This window comes from Hydractinia symbiolongicarpus, chromosome 3, assembly GCF_029227915.1.
Source record: "Hydractinia symbiolongicarpus strain clone_291-10 chromosome 3, HSymV2.1, whole genome shotgun sequence".
NCBI lineage: Eukaryota > Metazoa > Cnidaria > Hydrozoa > Anthoathecata > Hydractiniidae > Hydractinia > Hydractinia symbiolongicarpus.
This window is the reverse complement of record NC_079877.1, coordinates 10,774,331-10,782,581: the sequence shown is the minus strand read 5'-3', so window position 1 is coordinate 10,782,581 and position 8,251 is coordinate 10,774,331. Positions and strand designations below refer to the sequence as shown.

Genomic DNA, 8,251 nt, shown 5'->3' with positions numbered 1-8,251 from the left:
GGCCGTTTTCTTCGTTACCAACAAACCAAAATGATCTTTCAGTCTTAGGAACGAGATTGCAAGTATTAGCTGCGCGTTTGTATCGAAAAGAATACACCTTAAGGACAGTCGAAATACTATTCTCAAATTTTGTGCAGTTTTCAACGTAGTAAACTGTTCTTTAAAAAGACTCGCACAGTACAGAATGCCCATTAAATTGAGGACAGCCAAATATATGTACATACATATTTACACACGATTAACAGAGAGACAATACATTACGACACTGGCATGCACAACACGCACACCGCCATCCATTCCGATCTAATATAAATATATACAACAAAAACACGAAATCCCAATGGGGCCATTTCATCTGGCCCCCTTTAAGATGTATTGGCATATCTTGACGTTCATGGCTCTTCGATTCGAAGGCTTCTCTAACACCACTTACAACTCATTTGTCTCAGTTTGAAGGCTCCTCGTCGGGGATTCGATATTTATTTTCTTATATTAGCACCAGTTTTGTGATCGGTCTGACTAATGCTGATCCTATCTTTATATTACCGAGCCTCAGCGTACAACTTCGTACGCGTTTCTCTTTTCCTTCCCCCACACTAGCCATCCTTGCCATGGGCCATACTCCTCTCCTCCATTCATCATCTTTAAGTAATACGATATCGCCCTCTTAAAAATTCCTTCTTGTCTTCTGCCACTTTTTTCTTTTCTGTGAGGCATTCAGGAATTCTGTCCTCCATCTTTCCCAGAAAACATTAAGCACGTGTTGTGTTTTTTCCTTGTTTCCTGGAATATCTTCTCAGTTCAGGATCATTTTCTGCTGCCATGAATGATTGATCTGCCGGTCAAGCTTTCTTATCCTCCCAAAGATTCCTCTCGAGGTATCGTCGGCTGGAGTTGAATCTGATGAAACGTATTTCCATTGACTCAGTGCGGTATGTTCCTTAATGAGGTGTATCCGATTTGCCACAAATATGTGAAACCGCTTCGACTCGTTGCTTATGTATCCTAGTACAACGCTGCTATCGGTCCAATAACACTCATAATCTACCCGGGGTGTGCCGTTTTATGTGTTAGTTTTCACTTCTGTATATATTTTGCGCATGCGCATATTTTGTATTTTAATGCCATGCCTTACGAGAGCTGACAGTACAAGGAACTATTTTCAACGACAACACGTAAAATATATATCATCTTATCTAAGGTTACCATTTTACCGGGAAATTCTATCTTCATCATCTTGCCAATGGGTTCTAGTCGGATTCTACATAGAATACCAACCAGCACGTTTGTCAAATCAGGACCTTGCATTAGTTGATTATTGAGAAATACACCTTTGTACGAAGCAGTACAGTCAAATTCGACTCGTATTTTTTCCGGTTACTTTAGGATGGTATACACCATGGTGTGGTATATACCGTGCGCAACTTTGTTTCCCCAACACCTCATCGTTTAGAACTTTTCTTGAGAATCCCTTTGTAGTTAAGTTGTTCAAAAAGTCGACATAGTCACTCTTGAACTTTTCGTCCGAATCAAGTTTGCGTCTAATCCATTTTAATCTTTTCATAGGTTGATTTTTGTTATCCGGGAATTAACATTTGGCTTTAAATAGCAGCGGAAGTTCATAATGCCCATCGACAAAATTTGATTTCCTTTTCCATCATTGATAGGAATCATAAACTAAAACATGATCGCTTTTCATATTATTCATGGCGGTGATTTCCGAAAAATCAGTATTATAAATCATAAATCACCAATTCGTTTTGTTGCATGAAATAATGTGGGGTTAATTCGTTTGTAGCAGTATCCACCACAGCTATTTTGTTTCATGTCAAACGGTTTCTAAATATTCCATCGGTCTTGGACGCGTCAACACTACAGGTAATACGGACATGCTGACGATTTCTATGTTGTTTTTTGTTTTGCAGCAGATCGCCTTCTCAGCTCTAGTTCAAGCGTTAGAGAATTTGGCTGCTGCTTTTTCTCCGTTATTTTCTTCCTTCTTTGGCTCCTGGATGGTTTTTTTTTGCAAGTTCTGTACGACAACCTTTCTCTATAATTCCTCGCCATTTGACTTTTTGTCGCTGGCTGTAGACAACCAAAACAGAGTTGCTTTTGAGCGACGAACTTGTTTCAATCTGCGATATCAAGTTTTATTATATTTCGACAGTCTTCCAGACTGTGCTTGTTTGTGCAACACAAGCTTTCCTTGGATATACCTTTTAGATTCGCCTTGAATTTTGTTTCTGGATCCCTTGTGTTTCAGATCTTTCACCGCTTCTCTTGAGTAGAGTGCATCATTCTCGAGTGTCGTTTCTTCTTCCATAAACTTGACGAAATCGCTCAATTCTGCATCATGAAAGTCTCTTCGTCTTACATTGAGAACCTTTCGATTCCATTTATGCTGTAGCGCTTGAGGTAGCTTGGACTGTGATTGTCTTAATACCTCGGGTGAATTCAGCTCACTTTTGATGTGGTTGTCTAGTCCTCCGTTTTGTAGCAATATTCTAATGTATTGTAAATGCAACTCTTTATCAATTCCTTCGGTTCTTCAGACAAATAGTTGATCAATCCAGTCAATCTGGCTTTACGGTCGGAGATCTTGCTTCCAACGACAGCTTCAAATGTAGTGATGAAGTATTGAAACTCGAGTACATTCCCATCGAAGATCTCCAGCTTGATATTAGGCGCACTTTGTTGCATTAAAAGTTCACATATCAGTTTTTTGGTTTTACTACTCTTCGGTTGATAATTGTCATATTTGTTGTTTGTATAATAAGAAAAGCCATGTTGTTTGTCGGTGTTATTTTTGACTTTGTGGTTGCCGGTATTACCTTGTACTTTTAATTCCTTTCGAAGTGCAAGGTCTGCCTTGATGTCATCCTCCACTTTAACATGTGTTACAGAAACATCACCTTTCGAGTGATGTATGACGTCGCTGAGATGGTTGTCATTGCTGTGTCCTTTGATTCATGTTTCGCATTTCGTATTGGGATGTGTTTACATTCCCTCTATGATGTTAGATCTCGTGGATAGGGAATCGTAACTATTTTCTTCTTGCTCATAAACTTGAAGTTTTGTTTCAGCAACAGCCACCTCCTCTCTTAGTTCGATCCTTTCCATACTTGATTCTCCCTTCACCTTTAGCATTTTCAGTCCGACTGCGCGCAGATGTCGACCAGTTTGATCTTTGTGATGTCCACACAATTTTGACGATCCAGGATGACGTTTGAAAGCGCGTACATCCATGCTTTTTATGAGAGGATGGTTTCTGTATGCTGACTCTTGATGGGTATGTCCATCGTGATACGCTTTGGTAGAATTGGAAATTGAATAGCCCCCAATAGCAACACCCAACAGTGGTTTTGACGGAATTTCCACATCATCACGCTGCGATAATGTTATCTACACATCCAAATTAGGTACATTATGGCTTATCCAATTAACGCAGTGAGATTTGAAGAATCTACTCTATTTTTGAAGACTGTTAATTCTTCACCAAGCTCCCTCTTCTCCAGGTACATTACTGCTGCTTGTAACATTCCTCGTTGGTGACTTTGAACTCAACAAACTTTATGTCAAGCAGATCAACGTTGTTTATAATACAAACCGAATTTATTTCTTCCTAGGCAATTTTTATTTCACAGATAAGACGATCAGTAACAAGAATGAATTTTCGTTTAGACATCAACTTGCAGGAGAGTGCGTACTGTCTACCCTTCTCTGTCATCTTTCTTGGTATAGTGACGGGAACGTTTGATCTGTATACGACATTTACAAACACCTTTTGCATTCAACAGCAACGTCAACAACCAATAGTAGATGATGGCAATAACAGAATATCAACTAAACAGCAAATACAGCTGACGATGCAGGTTTACATTGACAATGTAGAAGTTGATGCAGAATACCACAGCGAACAAAGTTCTTACAAAGTTATTAACAGCAACGTCAACAACTTAGATCTATCAGCGAGTCTGGTCCATTGTGTTGCCTGGTTATGTTCGTTCGGTGGTATTGTCTTTACTTTGTGCTGTTGATAACTCCAGTGAATGCTTCTCACTCCAATGAGTTAGTTTACTATTAATATAGCTGCGCGTTTGTATTGAGGAAAATGGACTTTAATAACGGTTAAAATACTATTGTTAATATAAATTCTGTACTGTGCGAGTCTTTATAGAGAACTGTTTACTACGTCAAAAACTGTTCTCTACTTTTTCTCCGATGGATGATGTGAGTCGGACGACGAATGTTGTGTGGATGCTACGATAGCCAGCTCCTGATTTTATTATTGAATTGATATGTGGTTCTTGCAAGAAAAGAGTTGCATTTCGGATATCTTCGAATGTTTCTTGCAAGGTTAGAAATGTATGGATCTATGCAACAGTTGCAGCTGCAAAAATGAGTCAAATGATAACAAAATTGGAGAAAGTACATACGATTCGGAAGACGAGTCAAATGACAAAGAAAACGAATTGGATGACGTGATTGATCACGACGATGTTGACGATGATAGCGATGATGATAGCGCTGTTGCTGATTTGCAGTTTTTAAACATATAAATGAGTTGGGAATGTTTACAATGTGCGTATCCTGACAAGTAAGAAAAGAAGGACCTTACAAGCCAAATTTGCTATTTACGCTAATTTAAAGATTTAAAGAATATAGGATTGAAAATGCATGGACTCGTTTGTTCTCAAATTTTGACTTATCTATTTAGGAGCAGACATTTTTTCCAATTTAATCTTCGGTTTTTTTTCTTACTTAATACTTTTGCTCGTTGTGGTCTAGTGTTTTCAATTTTTGCCTGTGAATATGCGTGCGCATATCCATTGTTCTCGATGCATAATCAAAACATTACGTCACGCCGCAATTTGTAGGATTAATCATAGTCTCTTTATAATAGTTAACAGAGAATTAAAATGTTTAGACGAATATGGTTCAAAAGTAATAAACTTTCGTTGTAGACAAAACAAGATATACTCTATTTTATAAAGCTTCTAAAATCGATGACATGCCTCTCCTGTCCTAATTTGACTAAGTATTAGTGGGCAATCTTCCTAGGTTTTTTTGTGACATATACAAACGGTTTAAAGCAACATTTCTAAAAATATCGGATTAATTTTAAAAGCTAAACCTTTTTGAATTTTACATCTTTAAAGAACATACTGCAATATTGTATGATCAAGCACAAATCAGTTTAAACTGAATAAGCTCTACAATAAACAGAAACATGCTTGTGGAATAGTGTTCGGTGGAGACAGATATCAAACTCGTTCCCAGGGAATTTTGCCTTGTGATGATGGTGATAGCGACGACAAGGTATTGTTGGCCACAGGGGCCACAAGATCCTGGGGACGAGGTTGGACAGATACACACCATCCAAGCCTTGAATAAAAAAAATCCGGCAAGTCTTAGGACACAAGGTACTCCAAGGGTAACTTCGTTATACCGAAAATAACTCTAAAATTGAGCGGCCATTCCATAAAAACTAGAGGACCTCAGTTGTGGAACAGACTTTTAGACCATAAATTTAAAATGATTATTACTTAGGGCAGTTTTAAACAATTGTACAGAATCTCCTCCATGAAAATGACAATGACGTTACTCGATTTTTTCGGAAACATTATGTCTTAGTGTGATTTTTTCATTTTTACGTTTAAACAAAATAATTAAGACTGTGATGGTTCTATTATTAACGGGGCTTGATCATAAGAAAATTTGCGTCTTCTACTTGCTCCGGCCAATGTATTTGTAACTTTTAGTAGCATTTTACCTGTATTCTTATTTTAACACCGAAATATATCTTATTTTAACTTATCTTTTATAATACGTCCAAAAGAGTCTGGGAACGAGCAATGTTTTAAAGGACTGGGCAACTGCAATTCATTATATTTTCACGATCTATAATTTACACATTTTACACTCTTCAATTTTTAACTTTTGGCATAATCTTTTTTAGAAATATTGATTCTTAAAAATGGCGTCCATAATGACGTCATCATTTCAGAGTATAGCGTTTTTTCTAGGCTTTAAGCGTTTTTTAGATAGCCGGCCAAACTGGATGTATTTTTCAGATCATTCGGAGCACATTACTTGCCAAATTTTTTAGTTCACTTTATTCTTAACGTTTACGTTCCCAATGCTCCCTCACGAAACCGTACAACGTATATCCGTTATTCCAAATCATGAATCTGGGGTTTTTTTGGGCGGGGTCATAAGTCCAGGATCAGGGTACAGGTCCTGTATTCGTGGTTAGTGTGGCGAACCACAGAAGAGGTTTGCATGAGATCAGCACATTATTTGTTTGGGTAATGGCAGATTAACTGCAATGAACAGAAAGGAGCGTATTAATGAAATAAAAAATTGCCAACTTTTTCACATTTTAATTTACCCACAAGTAATATGAAAATGTTTTATGTGACCCAGTGTAAGATTGATTGGTTAGTGAATAATAATTTCTTCAGTTTTTGTTGTTTATGTTTTGTTTTTGTGTTTTTCTTTCCTGAATTTCACAAATTTCTGTTTTGATTTATTTTTTTGTTCAAGGATAAGGGTAAAATATGATAACTGATCCTCGTAGTATATGTGCTAAATCTGTTAATTCTAATCATAAGGTTGTTTTCTATGATTTATATATGTCATCATTCAGTCTATATTAAATGTAATAGTTTAAATTCAAATGAGATTATTAATTGTCTTGGTTACTCAGTAAAAACACACTTATTAATCGAGAATATTGTATTATGGCACATTTTGGTATACAACATCATACGCATGGAACACAATTTGTAAATTTGGGGAATGGATCAGGATGCCGGGTAAGAAAATAATTAAGTAAGGCAGGACAGATAACGCATGCTGCTAGTAATCATAACAAGGTAATCACACCAAAATGCTTGCCCAAGGCAAAGAGGGTAATTTCCTAAGAGTATGCACGTTTTGGTTGCCCCTCACAAGTTTATGTCCTCATGGATCATAATATTGTGAATGGTTTCCAAGGCATGACCCAGATCTCTTCATGCATGAATTACATACTCATATCCTTTATTCACGAGGTACATTTCACAACTAATTATACATTTACTTATCACTTGTAATTAATGATTAATTATTTAGTTATTAATTATATACTTATTTAATAATTTATTCTTGTGCATGAAGGATATTGTTTCTCTTCCACTTCAATCATGAAGGTACACTGCACTTCACTATAAACCGATAATCACATATGGTGTCTTCTGCACCCAATAAACATGTGTTATCAATAATCATGAGCTATAGGTGGAATGCACAAGCTGGTCCAGTATTGGCCAGCGTGTGTTACCACATAATAATAATATCAGGATTCATAAAAGGGTGTGCCTCACTGTAATGATAATAAGTGATAATAATATCAAGTAATAATAAGATACACAAGCCTCACACACGCATCTGTCCAAATGTTATATGGCTGACGTAGGAAGCCCGACATCCCCAAATTTCCCCATCAGAGCCAGAGTGGTATCTATCATTATATAGGACAGCCAGAAGGCATACTGAAGTCACAACAATTAACATGAGCTAAATATTCATTTAGCTCCATTTAGAAAAAAAGCATTTTTTATATGAACTTAATAAAATTTCACATCTGAAAATAAACAACTCTTTCTAATTGGTGCCTTCATCAATATTAATGACACCATTGAAACTAGTCCCAAACTTATCCCATCCCATTTTAATAATTATTACGCATCTATTGCTGTTGATTTTAGAAATACTATTCCTCCAGACTCCCATCATTTTTCATATTTTCTCAAAGAACTATCTGCTAACTCACTATTTCTCTCTCCTACTGATCCCTTAGAAGTTCATGATTGCCTATCTTCCATTAATCTCAACAAATCATCAGGTCCTTCTAGCATACCACATCAAATTTTACCTATCATAAAGCATTCCTTATCCAATTCTCTCTCAAAAATCTCTCTTTTTCTACTGGCATCTTTCCACACAGCTGAGGTAATTTCTCTTTTTAAAAAAGGCTCCAAACATGAAGTCACTAATTATCACCCAATTTCTCTTCTATCCAATGTTGACAAAGTGTTTGAAAAATTAATGTATAAGTGTGTCTTATCATTTCTTTCTGCCAACAAAATTATTTATAGTGACCAGTACAGGTTCAGGAAAAGATATAGTGCTTCTTATGCTCTTCTCAACATCAGTCAAAAAATCATGGATGCTCTGGATAATGGTAAACTTAGATGTGAAATTTATT

The 8,251-nt window shown here is 36.6% G+C and overlaps 1 protein-coding gene across 3 annotated transcripts in view; it reads left to right on the top strand.

Moving 5' to 3' along the window:
- Window positions 1-8,251, top strand: part of LOC130635664 (glutamate-rich protein 6-like) — a 30,261-nt gene that overhangs the window by 5,865 nt on the left and 16,145 nt on the right. Inside the window, exon 1 of one of the 3 annotated variants that reach the window (XM_057445075.1) lies at window positions 6,176-6,440. The exons of the other annotated variants lie outside the window; for them this stretch is intronic. The gene's annotated coding sequence lies outside the window, so the exon portion shown is untranslated. Of the gene's footprint in view, window positions 1-6,175; window positions 6,441-8,251 lie in introns of those variants that run through there. 3 annotated transcript variants of the gene reach the window in all.